This window comes from Oncorhynchus nerka, unplaced genomic scaffold (genome assembly GCF_034236695.1).
Source record: "Oncorhynchus nerka isolate Pitt River unplaced genomic scaffold, Oner_Uvic_2.0 unplaced_scaffold_1452, whole genome shotgun sequence".
Classification (NCBI taxonomy): domain Eukaryota; kingdom Metazoa; phylum Chordata; class Actinopteri; order Salmoniformes; family Salmonidae; genus Oncorhynchus; species Oncorhynchus nerka.
Window position 1 is genome coordinate 43,736 of NW_027039860.1, and position 18,765 is coordinate 62,500.

An 18,765-nucleotide genomic window follows, 5' to 3' on the forward strand; every position below is an offset into this window, starting at 1 on the left:
CCACTAACTACTCGTCTAAAACACACCTGGATCAGACTACTCTACTAACTACTGGTCTAAAACACCCCTGGATCAGACTACTCTACTAACTACTGGTCTAAAACACACCTGGATCAGACTACTAACTACTGGTCTAAAACACACCTAGATCAGACTACTTTACTAACTACCAGTCTAAAACCCACCTAGATCAGACTACTCTACTAACTACTGGTCTAAAACACACCTGGATCAGACTACTCTACTAACTACCGGTCTAAAACACCCCTAGATCAGACTACTCTACTAACTACTGGTCTAAAACACACCTGGATCAGACTACTCTACTAAGTACTGGTCTAAATCACACCTGGATCAGACTACTAACTACTGGTCTAAAACCCACCTGGATGAGACTACTCTACTAACTACCGGTCTAAAACACCCCTGGATCAGACTACTCTACTAACTACTGGTCTAAAACACGCCTGGATCAGACTACTCTACTAACTACCCGTCTAAAACACACCTGGATCAGACTACTCTACTAACTACAGGTCTAAAACACACCTGGATCAGACTACTCTACTAACTACTGGTCTAAAACACACCTGGATCAGACTACTCTACTAACTATTGGTCTAAAACACACCTGGATCAGACTACTCTACTAACTACTGGTCTAAAACACACCTGGATCAGACTACTCTACTAACTACTGGTCTAAAACACACCTGGATCAGACTACTAACTACTGGTCTAAAACACACCTGGATCAGACTACTCTACTAACTACCGGTCTAAAACACCCCTGGATCAGACTACTAACTACTGGTCTAAAACACCCCTGGATCAGACTACTCTACTAACTACTGGTCTAAAACACACCTGGATCAGACTACTCTACTAACTACTGGTCTAAAACACACCTGGATCAGACTACTCTACTAACTACTGGTCTAAAACACACCTGGATCAGACTACTAACTACTGGTCTAAAACACACCTGGATCAGACTACTAACTACTGGTCTAAAACACACCTGGATCAGACTACTCTACTAACTACTGGATCAGACTCATTTCCACAGAAAGTAAGATTATAATTAACTGTCTCTCTCTGTCCCTCGCTCGTAACATCTCTCTCTCATTTAAGGGCTTTATTGTTATGGGAAGCATATGTAAACATTGCCAAAGCAAGTGAAGTAACCTCTATCTCTGTCTCACACACACTGGAATAGGAATATCCAGGTGAACAGAAGATAAGAGCAGTCATAGATAAAGTCATAAACCAACCTGGTTTATTAGAAGCAGGGCCGTTGCTAGGAATGGGGGGGGTTAAGGGGCTAGCAATGGGGGGTTAAGGGGCTAGGAATGGGGGGGGTTAAGGGGCTAGGAATGGGGGGGGGTTAAGGGGCTAGGAATGGGGGGGGTTAAGGGGCTAGGAATGGGGGGGGTTAAGGGGCTAGGAATGGGGGGTTAAGGGGCTAGGAATGGGGGTTAAGGGGCTAGGAATGGGGGGGGTTAAGGGGCTAGGAATGGGGTGGGGTTAAGGGGCTAGGTATGGGGGGTTAAGGGGCTAGGTATGGGGGGGGTTAAGGGGCTAGGAATGGGGGGGTTAAGGGGCTAGGAATGGGGGGGGTTAAGGGGCTAGGCAATGGGGGGGGTTAAGGGGCTAGGAATGGGGGGGTTAAGGGGCTAGCAATGGGGGGGGTTAAGGGGCTAGGAATGGGGGGGTTAAGGGGCTAGGCATGGGGGACGTTAAGGGGCTAGGAATGGGGGGGTTAAGGGGCTAGGAATGGGGGTGGGGGGTTAAGGGGCTAGGAATGGGGGTGGGGTTAAGGGGCTAGGAATGGGGGTGGGGTTAAGGGGCTAGGAATGGGGTGGGGGTTAAGGGGCTAGGAATGGGGGGGGTTAAGGGGCTAGGAATGGGGGTGGGGGTTAGGGGGCTAGGAATGGGGGGTTAAGGGGCTAGGAATGGGGGTGGGGGTTAAGGGGCTAGGAATGGGGGGGGTTAAGGGGCTAGGAATGGGGGTGAGGGTTAAGGGGCTAGGAATGGGGGGGTTAAGGGGGGACCAAGAACCATTCACGCGAAATCAGCAAATATCACAAATAGCGTTCGAAAATTGGTTTAAACTACGATGCGTTGTATTGAATAACTGTTTCAACTGTTCATCAATACATCTGCCCTAATCTGTTCAAATATTAGAACATTAAGATAAGGAAAATATGGAAGCTAGATACCCATTCAGTGGTTAGATACCATTCAGTGGTTAGATACCCGCTCAGTGGTTAGATACCCGCTCAGTGGTTAGATACCCGTTCAGTGGTTAGATACCCGCTCAGTGGTTAGATACCATTCAGTGGTTAGATACCCATTCAGCGGTTAGATACCCGTTCAGTGGTTAGATACCCATTCAGTGGTTAGATACCCGCTCAGCGGTTAGATACCCATTCAGCGGTTAGATACCCGTTCAGCGGTTAGATACCCGTTCAGTGTTTAGATACCCATTCAGTGTTTAGATACCCATTCAGTGGTTAGATACCCATTCAGTGGTTAGATACCCATTCAGTGGTTAGATACCCATTCAGTGGTTAGATACCCATTCAGTGGTTAGATACCCATTCAGTGGTTAGATACCCATTCAGTGGTTAGATACCCGTTCAGTGGTTAGATACCCGTTCAGTGGTTAGATACCCGTTCAGTGGTTAGATACCCGTTCAGTGGTTAGATACCCGTTCAGTGGTTAGATACCCGTTCAGTGGTTAGATACCCGTTCAGTGGTTAGATACCCATTCAGTGGTTAGATACCCATTCAGTGGTTAGATACCCATTCACTGGTTAGATAACCATGCAGTGGTTAGATACCCGTTCAGCGGTTAGATACCAGTTCAGTGGTTAGATACCCGTTCAGTGGTTAGATACCCGTTCAGTGGTTAGATACCCGTTCAGTGGTTAGATACCCGTTCAGTGGTTAGATACCCGTTCAGCGGTTAGATACCCGTTCAGCGGTTAGATACCCGTTCAGCGGTTAGATACCATTCAGCGGTTAGATACCCATTCAGTGGTTAGATACCCATTCAGTGGTTAGATACCCATTCAGTGGTTAGATACCCGTTCAGTGGTTAGATACCCGTTCAGTGGTTAGATACCCGTTCAGCGGTTAGATACCCGTTCAGCGGTTAGATACCCGTTCAGCGGTTAGATACCCGTTCAGCGGTTAGATACCCGTTCAGCGGTTAGATACCATTCAGCGGTTAGATACCCATTCAGCGGTTAGATACCCATTCAGCGGTTAGATACCCATTCAGTGGTTAGATACCCGTTCAGTGGTTAGATACCCATTCAGTGGTTAGATACCCGTTCAGCGGTTAGATACCCGTTCAGCGGTTAGATACCCGTTCAGCGGTTAGATACCCATTCAGCGGTTAGATACCCATTCAGCGGTTAGATACCCGTTCAGCGGTTAGATACCCATTCAGCGGTGAGATACCCGTTCAGCGGTTAGATACCCATTCAGCGGTGAGATACCCGTTCAGTGGTTAGATACCCATTCAGTGTTTAGATACCCGTTCAGAGGTTAGATATCCATTCCTTGGTTAGATACACATTCAGTGGTTAGATATCCATTCCTTGGTTAGATACACATTCAGTGGTTAGATACCCATTCAGTGGTTAGATACCCGTTCAGAACTCCAAGGAATTTAATGAAAGTTGACCACAGTATAGTAGATCAGGGGTTATAGTGGATATACACTGGGTGGGTTACATGACGATTGTATCTCAACCACATTACAGTAGATAGAGGGGTTATAGTGGATATACACTGGGTGGACAAAACATTAGGAACAACTTCCTAATATTTAGTTTTGTCCTCAGAAAGTGTTCCACAGAGATGGCTGCGCATGTTGACTCCAAAGCTTCCCAAAGTTGTGTCAAGTTGGCTGGATGTCCTTTGGGTGATGGACCATTCTTGATACACACGGAAAACTGTTGAGGGTGGAAAACCCAGCAGAGGGAAGGTTCATGTCTTGATCAGAGGAAGGCGGTCAGGGAGATGGAGAGGGACAGTTGATGTCTTGATCAGAGGAAGGCGGTCAGGGAGATGGAGAGGGACAGTTGATGTCTTGATCAGAGGAATGCGGTCAGGGAGATGGAGAGGGACAGTTGATGTCTTGATCAGATGAAGGTGGTCAGGGAGATGGAGAGGAACAGTTGATGTCTTGATCAGAGGAAGGTGGTCAGGAAGATGGAGAGGGACAGTTGATGTCTTGATCAGAGGAAGGTGGTCAGGGAGATGGAGAGGGACAGTTGATGTCTTGATCAGAGGAAGGTGGTCAGGGAGATGGAGAGGGACAGACAGAACAGCTACCTAAGACGAGAGGTGGTGGTCTGTGTCTATTTGTCAACAACAGCTGGTGCGCAATCTATTAAGGAAGTCTCAAGGTTTTGCTGGCCTGAGGTAGAGTACCTCATGATAAGTTGTGGACCACACTATCTACCAAGAGAGTTTTCATCTATATTTTCATAGCCGTCTATTTACCACCACAGACCAATGCTGGCACTAAGACCGCATTCAGCCAGCTGTTTAAGGCCATAAGCAAAGAAGAACATGCTCATCCAGTAGCGGCGCTCCTAGTGGCCGGGGACTTTAATAATGCAGGAAAACTTAAATACGTTTTACCTCATTTCTACCAAATGTCACATGTGCAACCAGAGAAAAAATATCTCTACACCACCTTTACTCCACACATAGCGATGCATATAAAGCTCTCCCTCACTCTCCATTTGGCAAATCTGACCATAATGTTATCCTCCTGATTCCTGCTTACAAGCAAAAACTAAAGCAGGAAGTACCAGTGACTCGCTCAATACAGAAATGGTCAGATGACATAGATGCTAAGCTACAGGACTGTTTTGCTAGCAAACTGGCTTCATTAATAAGTGCATCGATGACGTCGTCCACACAGTGACTGTACGTACATATCCCAACCAGAAGCCTTGGGTTACAGGACACATCCCCACAGTGACCGTATGGACATATCCCAACCAGAAGCCTTGGGTTACAGGACACATCCACACAGTGACCGTACGTACATATCCCAACCAGAAGCCATGGATTACAGGACACATCCCCACAGTGACCATACGTACATATCCTAACCAGAAGCTATGGATTACAGGCAACATCCCCACAGTGACCGTATGTACATATCCCAACCAGAAGCCATGAATTACAGGACACATCCACACAGTGACTGTACGTACATATCCCAACCAGAAGCCTTGGGTTACAGGACACATCCCCACAGTGACTGTACGTACATATCCCAACCAGAAGCCTTGGGTTACAGGCAACATCCCCACAGTGACCGTATGTACATATCCCAACCAGAAGCCATGAATTACAGGACACATCCACACAGTGACTGTACGTACATATCCCAACCAGAAGCCTTGGGTTACAGGACACATCCCCACAGTGACTGTACGTACATATCCCAACCAGAAGCCTTGGGTTACAGGACACATCCCCACAGTGACTGTACGTACATATCCCAACCAGAAGGCTTGGGTTACAGGACACATCCGCACTGAGCTAAAGGCTGCCGCTTTCAAGGAGCGGGACACAACTTTGGACATTTATAAATATTCCCACTATGCCCTCTGACGAACCATCAAACAGGCGTAAATCCAGGACTAAGATTGAATCTTACTACACCGGCTCTGATTGACTGCAGCTCAGCGTTTAATACCATAGTGCCCTCAAAGCTCATCCCTAAGCTAAGGACCCTGAGACCCAATACCTCCCTCTGCAATGGATCCTGGACTTTCTGATGGGCCACCTCCAGGTGGTAAGGGTAGGCAACAACACATCTGTCACGCTGATCCTCAACACGGGGGCCCCAGAGGGGAGCGTGCTTAGTCCCCTCCTATAAACCCTGTTCACCCACGACTCCTTGGTGTCCACATCACCAACAAACTATTATGGTCCAAACACACCAAGATAGTTGTGAAGAGGGCACGACAACACCTTTTCCCCCTCAGGAGACTGAAAAGATTTGGCATGGGTTCTCAGATCCTCAAAAGGTTATACAACTGTACCATCAAGAGCATCCTGACTGGTTGCATCACTGCCTGGTACAGTATGGCAAACGCTCAGCATCCGACCGCAAGGCGCTACAGAGGGTAGTGCGTACGGTCCAGTACATTACTGGGGCCAAGCTTCCTGCCATCCAGGACCTCTACACTAGGCAATGTCAGAGGAAGGCCCTAAATATTGTCAAAGACTCCAGCTACCCCAGACATAGACTGTTCTCTCTGCTACCACTCGGGAAGTGGTACTGGAGTGCCAAGTCTGGGTCCAAAAGGCTCCTTAGGACCCACGTACAGGACCACCTAGTGGTCATCAACAGTACTTCACCCTCAGAGAGATACTGTGTATTGGTACCACCAGGTGGTCATCAACAGCACTACAGCCATCCTCAGAGATGCACAAGGCATTTAGGGAAAGGGGGGAAGATGCCTAGTTCAACTGAATGCACTTAACTGAAATGTTTCTTCCTCTGAATCAGAGAGGTGTGGGGGCTCCTTTAATCGACGTCAACTTCATTGGCACCCGAGAGCAGTTGTTGTTGGGGGTTAAAAATAACCTCATAGTCCGCCCCATCCCGCATGCGGTATCGTTACTACAGCCTCAAGCTCATTACCATAACGCAACGTTAGCGATTTCTAAAAATCGCAAATGAAATGAAATAAATATGCCTGCTCTCAAGCTTATCCCTTTCTTAACAATCCTGTCGTCTCAGATTTTCAAAATATGCTTTAGAACCAGAGAAAATCAATAATTTGTGTAAGAGTGGTGATAGCTAGCTTAGCATTTAGCGTTAGCATTTAGCACGCAACATATTCACAAAAACCAGCCAAGGAATCAAATAAAATAATTTACCTTTGAAGAACTTCAGATGTTTCAATGAGGAGACTCTCAGTTACATAGCAGATGTCCAGTTTTTCATGAAAGATTCTTGTGTAGGACACATCGTTCCCTTTTGTTACTATGCATTTGGCTACCGAAACTAACCGAAAATTCAGTCACCTACACATCGAACTTTTTTCCGAATTAACTCCATAATATTGACTGAAACATGGAAAACGTTGTTTGAATCAATCCTGAAGGTGGTTTGTCATATATCTCTCCATTGAAAGCACCGTCCTTGAAGCCTACTTTATTGTCTGATTCGAATGGAAAAATACTGGGAGCTGACTTTTGCGCACCAAATGCCACGCAGACACCAAGCGGGACACTTGGCAATTGTAGTCTCTTATGGTCAATCTTCCAATGATATGCCTACAAATACGTCACAATGCTGCAGAGACCTTGGGGAAACAAGATAAAGTGTCCGTTCATTCCTGTCACATTCACAGCCATATAAGGCGATCATGGAAAACGTAGCCTCAAAAATCCTGTTCATTTCCTGGTCGGTCATACATCTTGGTTTTGCCCGCAGCATTTGTTCTAAGGGACTCACAGTGAAAATCTTTGCAGTTCTGGAAACGTAAGAGTGTCTTCTTTCCAAAACTATCAATTCCAAGCATATTCGAGCATCTTTTCGTGACAAAATATTGCGCTTAAAACGGGCACGTCTTTTTATCCAAAAATGAAATACTGCCCCTAGAGTACTAACAGATTAAAAAAGTGCTTTCTGGACCGTTTTTCGAAATTCTTTCGAATTTTGTGTCAATTACACATGTATAAGAACTGTATCAACATACTTTAGTCGTATTTTATTATCATCATTTTTTTTTTGTTTTTTTTGGGGGGGGGCCAAATGCCATAAGAAATTTGACATGCTCAAAAATCCTGCAGAAATGCAAAATGACTGGCCTGATGAACTCGGGATGGCCGAGCAGTGATAGTTGTACCTTTCCATCACTCGTTGTGTTGATTTCATCATGTCAATTAGTTTATGTTTTCTCACTTTTGCAAAGTCACTGTGCATTTGCAATATGGTTCAATGGGCATGTACCATCACGATTTTGTCATGCTATAAAAATCCTGCAGGAATGCAAAATTGACTGGTCTGATGAACACAGGATGGCCTAGCAGTGATAGTTGTACCTTTCCATCACTCGTTGTGTTGATTTCATCATGTCCAATATGTGATGTTTTTTCACTGTTGAATCATATTGCAAGTGCACGTGCATTTGCAATATGTTTCAATGGGCATTTACCATATGAAATTTGACATGCTCAAAAATGCAAAATTGACTGGTCTGATGAACACAGGATGGCCTAGCAGTGATAGTTGTACCTTTCCATCACTCGTTGTGTTGATTTCATCATGTCCATTTGGTGATGTTTTTTCACGGTTGAATCATATTGCAAGTGCGCGTGCATTTGCAATATGGTTCAATTGGCATTTACCATATGAAATTTGACATGCTCAAAAATGCAAAATTGACTGGCCTGATGAACACAGGATGGTCGAGCAGTGATAGTTGTACCTTTCCATCACTCGTTGTGTTGATTTCATCATGTCCATTTGTTTATGTTTTCTCACTTTTGCAAAGTCACTGTGCATTTGCAATATGGTTCAATGGGCAGGTACCATCACGAATTTGTCATGCTATAAAAATCCTGCAGGAATGTGAAATTGACTGGCCCGATGAACTCGGGATGGCTGGGCAGTGATTCTGGTTCATCTCAATCGCTCGTTAGGGTTGATTTCAGAATGTCCATTAGGTGATGTGTTTTCACTATAGAATCATATTGCAAATGCACGTGCATTGTTGTGCAACTGGTAACCCAAAAATAAAAATAAGGTGATTTCATTATGTCCATTTGTTTATGTTTTCTTACTTTTGCAAAGTCACTGTGCATTTGCAATATGGTTCAATGGGCAGGTACCATCACGAATTTGTCATGCTATAAAAACCCTGCAGGAATGTGAAATTGACTGGCCCGATGAACTCGGGATGGCTGGGCAGTGATTCTGGTTCATCTCAATGGCTCGTTAGGGTTGATTTCAGAATGTCACTTTTGGTGATGGTACCTCACTGTTTAAACATATTGCAAATGGACAAGAGTCACCAGCAAGTCATCGTCCATCAGTCAATTAGATATCATTCTGACACCAAACTGATACAAACTGACACTAAACCCACTTTTTCCAACTCGTTTAGTAGCCAACTATCACATACTTCAGAGCTGGCCCAAAATTCACAACGCCTTCGGTTCAAACCATAAAAAAAACATAAAACACATAGTTACGTTCTAGCTGCGGGTCCATTTCTTATGTTACGTGTAGGCCTAGCTGAGACGACCCCGAATCCCAAGTTTCGGCTCGATCGGTCATTTGGTGTCCGAGCAAAACCCTAATTGGTGCTGAAAATCAACTTTTTTCTATGACTTGCTACGGGGTCCTTGAATGAGCTATCGGACCGAAACGTTGGGGTCTGTCTATATGGGCCGAGACGGTCGCAATGCACCTAGTCTTGTGTCTCTGAGACATTTCTAAATTTGGCCATTTTCGTAATGGTCCAAATGAATTGAAGTCATTGCAAATGTACAAAGCTGTTTCTCGGTTCGAGAACCGTCTAGAGCCACGTAACTCACCACGCACTATCGACCTGAGGTCTAGAACAGGATTCTAAAGTTTCGGAACTCTAGGTCTGACGGTTCTTTAAAAGTTCCAACAAGGTTAACTAATGCAGGCAGTGTATGTCTCTACGCACCCCAATGGGTCCCTCCTTCCAAGCTGTGTGTGTGTGTGATTTAGTTTTCCTTTGAAATTTTATGGGAAAAATGACTGATTTACAGTTCATGGGGGTTGCCTAATCACATATATGAAGTTTTGGAAAGATCTGACTTTTTTAACCCCTCGAAACAGCCCAAGAGACACCAATTATTGCTCTTCCAGTTGGCACAGGAAGCTATAAGTCAACACATATCCTCATTGGGGTATGCTTTTACAGAATCCTGAGTTTTAAGTCTTTACGTTAACCTGTTGCTTCTACTCTGGACGCTTGCGTCCCAACTAGAGCTCTGGAAATGCAAATGCGCTACGCTAAATGCTAATAGTATTAGTTAAAACTCAAAAGTTCATTAAAATACACATGCCGGGTATCGAATTAAAGCTACACTCGTTGTGAATCCAGGCAACGAGTCAGATTTTTAAAATGCTTTTCGGCGAAAGCATGAGAAGCTATTATCTGATAGCATGTAACACCCAAAAAGACCCACAGGGGACGTAAACAAAATAATTAGCATTTCGGCGTTACACAAACCGCACAATAAAATAGAAAACATTCATTACCTTTCACCATCTTCTTTGTTGGCACTCCTAGATGTCCCATAAACACTATTTGGGTCTTTATTTCGATTAAATCGGTCCATATAAAGCCTAGATATCGTTATATGTAGACTGTGTGATAAACGAAAAAAACATCGTTTCAAAACGTAACGTCATTTTTTAAAATTCAAAAAGTCGACGATAAACTTTCACAAAACACTTCGAAATACGTTTGTAATGCAACTTTAGGTATTAGTAAACGTTAATAAGCGATAAAATTCATCAGGAGGCGATGTAAAGATCATTAGCTGTCCGTCTGGAAAAATGTCCGGCTAGAAACTCAACGAAAATATCCGGTCCTAGACCATAGGAGATACGGTGCCCTGCATGTGTTTGACCAAGAAAAAACTTGAAGGGAAATGACAAGACTCTAGACACCGTGTGGAAGCTGTAGGTACTGCAACCTCAGTCAATTAATTGTGGTTCACCTTTATCAATGGGTTCAAGTAGCGCATGGATATATTTTCCCATTTTCAGTGATCAGTTTTTCCTGTGCTTTTCGATGTAAATGCCGTTCTGGTAAAGCCACAGCAGTGATTTAACCAGTTTTATAAACGTCTGAGTGTTTTCTATCCACACAGACTAAGCAAATGCATATACTATATTCCTGGCATGAGTAGCAGGGCGCTGAAATGTTGCGCGATTTTTAACAGAATGTTCAAAAAAGTAGAGGGTCGACTTAAGAGGTTAAGAACTGACTGATTTATACAGGGTTGAATGCACTATGTCTATCAAACTGCAGGCAGGGTATGGAAAAACACTTTTAGGGTGATTTTAACCACTTCCGGTTGGTCCAGGAAGCTTAGAATCAACACAGGTAGACCTCATACTGGTTTGATGGACTGTTACCAAAGACAGGTTCATACGGCATTCATAACCCATATAGGCTTCAGGTTGAATTTAGGGGTGCAGGCAATGTATTCCTATGGGGAGAGAAGTCAATGCAAACTCTTTGAAGTAAACACTTTCTTTTAACTATTAAGGGTTAATGCCACACGGTCAAGGTTAGGCTTGCACGGATCGGAAGGACCTTAGGAACATACCTGAGGTCGAATTGTGCTTCTCACCCTAACGGTTCTCTCACTGTCACCCAAAAGCAAATGACGTGGTGGGGCAGGCTTCATTTTGGGCCTACTTTTCTAATGGTCCCTGCGCTTAGACCGAGCGAGCTACGGTCAAGCGGGATATCTCGTTGAACTCGGCACGGCCTAGAGATTATGTTTATGCCGTTTCCTGCTCTCTGTGTCTTTGAGCACCGCACTTTTTCACTCCATCCTTGCCGTGTGTGCGTGTGAGACCTTTTCTTTGACATCTGTTGGGGGAAATGACTGATTTACAGTTCATGAGGGTTACCTAGTCACACATATGAAGTTTAGGAAAGATGTGACTTTTTTAACCCTTCAAAACAGACAGTGTGACCCAATTAAAGGCACTTCCGGTTGGCACAGGAAGCTAGAAGTAAACACATGTCTTGATTGACATAAACACTTACAGAATCCTGAGTTTTAAGTCTTTAAGTTAAGAATTGACTGATCTACGATCTACACAGTGTTGAATGTAGTCATTTTCACCTTTGAAGGTTATGTACATCAAAACACCTTTTGGGTCAATTTAACCACTTCCGGTTGCTCCAGGAAGCTTAGAATCGACACAGGTAGACCTCATAGTGGTCTGATGGACTGTCATAGAAGACAGGTTCATAAGGCATTCATACCCCACATAGGCTTCAGGTTGAATTTAGAGGTGCAGGCAATGTATTCCTATGGGGAGAGAAGTCAATGCAAACTTTTACAAGTAAACACCTTCTTTTTACTGTTAAGGGTTAATGCCACACGATCAAGGTTAGGCTTTCACGGATCGGGAGGACCTTAGGAACGTACCTGAGGTCGAATTGTGTTTCTCACCCTAACGGTTCTCTCACTGTCACCCAAAAACAAATGACATTGAGGGCCAGGCTTCATTTTGGTTCTGCTTTTTTTCAAGGTCACTGCACTCAGAGCGAGCTACGGTCAAGCGGGGCGTCTCGTTGAACTCAGCACAGTCTGGAGACTATGGTGATGCCATTTTTTGTGTTGATTTCAGAATGCCATTTTGGTGATGGTCCCTCTCCGTTTAAACATATTGCTAATGTACAAAAGTCAACTAGCAAGTCAGTGTCCATCAGTCAATTAGATGTCATTCTGACACCAAACTGATACCAATTGACACCAAACCCACTTTTTAGGCTTTGTGTGTCTTTAAGCACCGCACTTTGTCACTCCATCCTTGCTGTGTGTGTGTTTCTGTGTGTGTGTGTGTGTGTGTGAGAGAGAGCTTTTCTTTGACATCTGTTGGGAGAAATGACTGACTTACAGTTTATGGGGGTTGCCTAATCACACATATGAAGTTTTGAAAAGATCTGACCTTTTTAACACTTGGAAACTGCCACTGTGACACCATTTAAGGCACTTCCGGTTGGCACAGGAAGCTATAAATAAACTCATATCATGATTGGGGTATGCCTTTACAGAATCCTGAGTTTTAAGTCTTTACGTTAAGAACTGAGTTATTTACGGAGGGTTTAGTGAGTGTGTGTTATTTCAGAAAATCTGAAAATCACAGAAATCTCGCAGAGCTCCGCAGCACACTTTAAAAAGATTCGTAAGAACACCCTGCAACTGGATCTGTAACCGTTGAAAAAAAAAACACCTATCCGTGAACATCACCAATCTGTCGTACGATTTCTCTTAAATGACGATAGATAAATGGCTGGTTCTTTTTTTATTGACACTGGAGGCTCCTTGACTTTGACGTGAAGTGGAAAAATAATTTCTCTATTTTCATTTTGGACCTTTAATCCCAGATAAATGGCCATAACTCAAAAACCGTTGAGGCCTAGACGCCATCTTGTTCGGGGCCAACTGCCCATTATGCCGCCCCTACGCTCACCGAGTTTCGGCTTCTAAATATTTTCAGTTTTCGAGATAAGGCCCCGTCGTGAATCGTGATGTTTTGTCCAATAGCAATATGATTGCTTATGCCCTCTTGTGGGAATTTCCGGGACAGCGGAAAAATGACCAAAATCTTATTATTTTTGTAAAACGGAAACCGAATGTCCTACAAAGTTCATTTGATGACTTCCTGGTAGGTCCGGCCCTGCCGCTCGGCCCGACGCCGTCCGCGAATTTTACAAACGATTTCGGACGTCTAGTAAGGGACCGTACATTTGCAATATGGACATTCTCACTAACCATACAGCTACTGCCGAAATCTTCCCTTAAGGTATGGTATTACCAAATCAAATCGGTCACATATTTATCAGATGTTATTGCAGGAGTAGTAACTGGGGATATTGCTGATGGTTAATAAGTAGAGTAGTGAAATGCTTGTGCTCCAACACTATCTACCATTATAGTTCCTGTCAAATTAATATGTGGATTTGTATAGATGGAGCTGCCGTTCTCTGGTCTGGAGTTGACCTTCATCATGATCGCCTTCATCATATTCTCTCTCTTCAGCCTGGCCTCAGTCTGTACTCAGCCAGACACAGGTACACACACACACACCTGGTTAAATAATGGTTCGATAAAAATATAAAGATTTTTGTTAATGTGTGTGTGGTGTGTGTGTGTGTGTGTGTGGTGTGTGGTGTGTGTGGTGTGTGTGTGTGTGTGGTGTGTGGTGTGTGGTGTGGTGTGTGTGGTGTGTGGTGTGTGGTGTGTGGTGTGGTGTGTGTGTGTGGTGTGTGTGTGTGTGTGGTGTGTGTGGTGTGTGGTGTGTGTGTGTGGTGTGTGTGTGTGGTGTGTGTGTGTGGTGTGTGGTGTGTGTGTGGTGTGTGTGTGTGGTGTGTGTGTGTGGTGTGTGTGTGTGGTGTGTGGTGTGTGTGTGTGTGTGGTGTGTGTGGTGTGTGGCAGAGGAAGCTGTGTGTGAAGAGAAGAGGTTCCAAAGGAGACCAGACAGGAAGCAACGTGTCATCGTCAAACTGGCCTCTCAGAAAAAACCCTAAACACTGTCCCAAACTGGCCTCTCAGAAAGAACCCTAAACACTGTCCCAAACTGGCCTCTCAGAAAGAACCCTAAACACTGTCCCAAACTGGCCTCTCAGAAAGAACCCTAAACACTGTCCCAAACTGGCCTCTCAGAAAGAACCCTAAACACTGTCCCAAACTGGCCTCTCAGAAAGAACCCTAAACACTGTCCCAAACTGGCCTCTCAGAAAGAACCCTAAACACTGTTTCCTGATGGATAATGTAGTGTCTGTCTGTCTGTTTCCTGATGGATAATGTAGTGTCTGTTTGTTTCCTGATGGATAATGTAGTGTCTGTCTGTCTGTCTGTCTGTCTGTTTCCTGATGGATAATGTAGTGTCTGTCTGTCTGTCTGTTTCCTGGTGGATAATGTAGTGCCTGTTTGTTTCCTGATGGATAATGTAGTGTCTGTCTATCTGTCTGTTTCCTGATGGATAATGTAGTGTCTGTCTGTTTGTTTCCTGATGGATAATGTAGTGTCTGTCTGTTTCCTGATGGATAATGTAGTGTCTGTCTGTCTGTCTGTTTCCTGATGGATAATGTAGTGCCTGTTTGTTTCCTGATGGATAATGTAGTGTCTGTCTGTCTGTTTCCTGATGGATAATGTAGTGTCTGTCTGTCTGTTTGTTTCCTGATGGAAAATGTAGTGTCTGTCTGTCTGTCTGTTTCCTGATGGATAATGTAGTGTCTGTCTGTCTGTCTGTTTCCTGGTGGATAATGTAGTGTCTGTCTGTCTGTCTGTTTCCTGGTGGATAATGTAGTGTCTGTCTGTCTGTTTGTTTCCTGATGGATAATGTAGTGTCTGTCTGTCTGTCTGTTTCCTGATGGATAATGTAGTGTCTGTCTATCTGTCTGTTTCCTGATGGATAATGTAGTGTCTGTCTGTCTGTTTCCTGGTGGATAATGTAGTGTCTGTCTGTCTGTCTGTTTCCTGATGGATAATGTAGTGTCTGTCTGTCTGTCTGTTTCCTGGTGGATAATGTAGTGTCTGTCTGTTGGTTTCCTGATGGATAATGTAGTGTCTGTTTGTTTCCTGATGGATTATGTAGTGTCTGTCTGTCTGTCTGTCTGTTTCCTGATGGATAATGTAGTGTCTGTCTGTCTGTCTGTTTCCTGATGGATAATGTAGTGTCTGTCTGTCTGTCTGTTTCCTGATGGATAATGTAGTGTCTGTCTGTCTGTCTGTTTCCTGATGGATAATGTAGTGTCTGTCTGTCTGTCTGTCTGTTTCCTGGTGGATAATGTAGTGTCTGTCTGTTTGTTTCCTGATGGATAATGTAGTGGCTGTCTGTTTGTTTCCTGATGGATAATGTAGTGTGTGTCTGTTTGTTTCCTGATGGATTATGTAGTGTCTGTCTGTCTGTCTGTCTGTCTGTTTCCTGATGGATAATGTAGTGTCTATCTGTCTGTTTCCTGATGGATAATGTAGTGTCTGTCTGTCTGTCTTTTTCCTGATGGATAATGTAGTGTCTGTCTGTCTGTTTCCTGATGGATAATGTAGTGTCTATCTGTCTGTTTCCTGATGGATAATGTAGTGTCTATCTGTCTGTCTGTTTCCTGATGGATAATGTAGTGTCTGTCTGTCTGTCTGTTTCCTGATGGATAATGTAGTGTCTGTCTATCTGTTTGTTTCCTGATGGATAATGTAGTGTCTATCTGTCTGTCTGTTTCCTGATGGATAATGTAGTGTCTGTCTGTCTGTTTCCTGATGGATAATGTAGTGTCTGTCTGTTTGTTTCCTGATGGATAATGTAGTGTCTGTCTGTCTGTCTGTCTGTTTCCTGATGGATAATGTAGTGTCTGTCTATCTGTCTGTTTCCTGATGGATAATGTAGTGTCTGTCTGTTTGTTTCCTGATGGATGATGTAGTGTCTGTCTGTCTGTCTGTTTCCTGATGGATAATGTAGTGTCTGTCTGTCTGTCTGTCTGTCGGTTTGTTTCCTGATGGATAATGTAGTGTCTGTCTGTCTGTCTGTTTCCTGATGGATAATGTAGTGTCTGTGTGTCTGTTTGTTTCCTGGTGGATAATGTAGTGTCTGTCTGTTTGTTTCCTGATGGATAATGTAGTGTCTGTCTGTCTGTCTGTTTCCTGGTGGATAATGTAGTGTCTATCTGTTTGTTTCCTGATGGATAATGTAGTGTCTGTCTGTTTGTTTCCTGATGGATAATGTAGTGTCTGTCTGTCTGTTTCCTGATGGATAATGTAGTGTCTGTCTGTCTGTTTGTTTCCTGATGGATAATGTAGTGTCTGTCTGTCTGTTTCCTGATGGATAATGTAGTGTCTGTCTGTTTGTTTCCTGATGGATAATGTAGTGTCTGTCTGTCTGTCTGTTTCCTGATGGATAATGTAGTGTCTGTCTGTCTGTCTGTTTCCTGATGGATAATGTAGTGTCTGTCTGTCTGTCTGTTTCCTGATGGATAATGTAGTGTCTATCTGTCTGTCTGTTTCCTGGTGGATAATGTAGTGTCTGTCTGTATGTTTCCTGATGGATAATGTAGTGTCTGTCTATCTGTCTGTTTCCTGATGGATAATGTAGTGTCTGTCTGTCTGTCTGTCTGTTTCCTGATGGATAATGTAGTGTCTGTCTATCTGTCTGTTTCCTGATGGATAATGTAGTGTCTGTCTATCTGTCTGTTTCCTGATGGATAATGTAGTGTCTGTCTGTCTGTCTGTCTGTTTCCTGATGGATAATGTAGTGTCTGTCTGTCTGTTTCCTGATGGATAATAAACTATTTTGTTATGTTCTTCTCTCTCTAATGTCCATGATTTGGTATCATTCAATAGAGGTGTAATAGAAAAGGATGGACAGTTGAAGTCAGAAGTTTACATACACTAAGTTGACTGTGTCTTTAAATGGCTTGGAAAATTACAGAAAATTATGTAATGGCTTTAGAAGCTTCTGATAGGCTAATTGACATCATTTGAGTCAATTGGAGGTGTACTTGTGGGTGTATTTCAAGGCCTACCTTCAAACTCAGTGCCTCTTTACTTGACATCATGGGAAAATCAAAAGAAATCAGCAAAGACCTCAGAAACAAAATTGTAGACCTCCACAAGTCTGGTTCATCCTTGGGAGCAATTTCCAAACGCCTGAAGGTACCACATTCATCTGTACAAACAATAGTACGCAAGTATAAACACCATGGGACCACGCAGCCGTCATACCGCTCAGGAAGGAGACGCGTTCTGTCTCCTAGAGATCAACGTACTTTGGTACAAAAAGTGCAAATCAATCCCAGAACAACAGCAAAGGACCTTGTGGAGATGCTGGAGGTAACAGATACAAAAGTATCTATATCCACAGTAAAACAAGTCCTATATCGATATAACCTGAAAGGCCGCTCAGCAAGGAAGAAGCCACTGCTCCAAAACCCCCATAAAATAGCCAGACTACAGTTTGCAACTGCACATGGGGACAAAGATCGTACTTTTTGGAGAAATGTCCTCTGGTCTGATAAAACAAAAATAGAACTGTTTGGCCATAATGACCATTGTTATGTTTGGAGGAAAAGGGGAGGCTTGCAAGCCGAAGAACACCATCCCAACCGTGAAGCACGGGGGTGGTAGCGTCATGTTGTGGCGGTGCTTTGCTGCAGGAGGGACTGGTGCACTTCACAAAATAGATGGCATCATGAGGTTGGAAAATGATGTGGATATATTGAAGCAACATCTCAAGACATTAGTTAGGAAGTTAAAGCTTAGTCGCAAATGGGTCTTCCACATGGTCAATGACCCCAAGAATACTTCCAAAGTTGTGGCAAAATGGCTTAAGATCAACAAAGTCAAGGTATTGGAGTGGCCATCACAAAGCTCTGACCTCAATCCTATAGAAAATTTGTGGGCAGAACTGAAAAAGTGTGTGCGAGTAAGGAGGCCTACAAACCTGACTCAGTTACACCAGCTCTGTCAGGAGGAATGGGCCAAAATTCACCCAACTTATTGTGGGAAGCTGGTTGAAGGCTACCCGAAATGTTTGACCTAAATTAAACAATTTAAAGGCAATGCTACCAAATATTAATTGAGTGTATGTAAACTTCTGACCCACTGGGAATGTGATGAAAGAAACCAAAGCTGAAAAAAATCATTATCTCTACTATTATTCTGACATTTCACATTCTTTAAATAAAGTGGTGATCCTAACTGGTTTAAGACAGGGAATTTTCTAGGATTAAATGTCAGGAATTGTGAAAAAAACGGAGTTTAAATGTATTTGGCTAAGGTGTATGTAAACTTCCGACTTCAACTATATGTGACGATGTAAATTCGATGTTGGTTAATCCGAAATACCACTATTTTGTTTTAACCTGCCTTGTGTCTCTGAGGAGGCTGCAATACTGTTGATGACCACTAGGTGGTACCAATACCCTGTATCTATCTGAGTCTGTAATACTGTTGATGACCACTAGGTGGTGCCAATACCCTGTATC

At 43.6% G+C, this 18,765-nt stretch overlaps 1 long non-coding RNA gene across 1 annotated transcript; it reads left to right on the top strand.

Moving 5' to 3' along the window:
* The first annotated feature begins 866 nt into the window (after nucleotides 1-866).
* LOC135568596 (uncharacterized) lies at nucleotides 867-14,538 on the top strand. The gene is made up of 3 exons (XR_010462698.1): nucleotides 867-1,072; nucleotides 13,758-13,860; nucleotides 14,225-14,538. It is a non-coding gene; the product is annotated as an uncharacterized LOC135568596 (long non-coding RNA).
* Nucleotides 14,539-18,765: the final 4,227 nt, after the last annotated feature.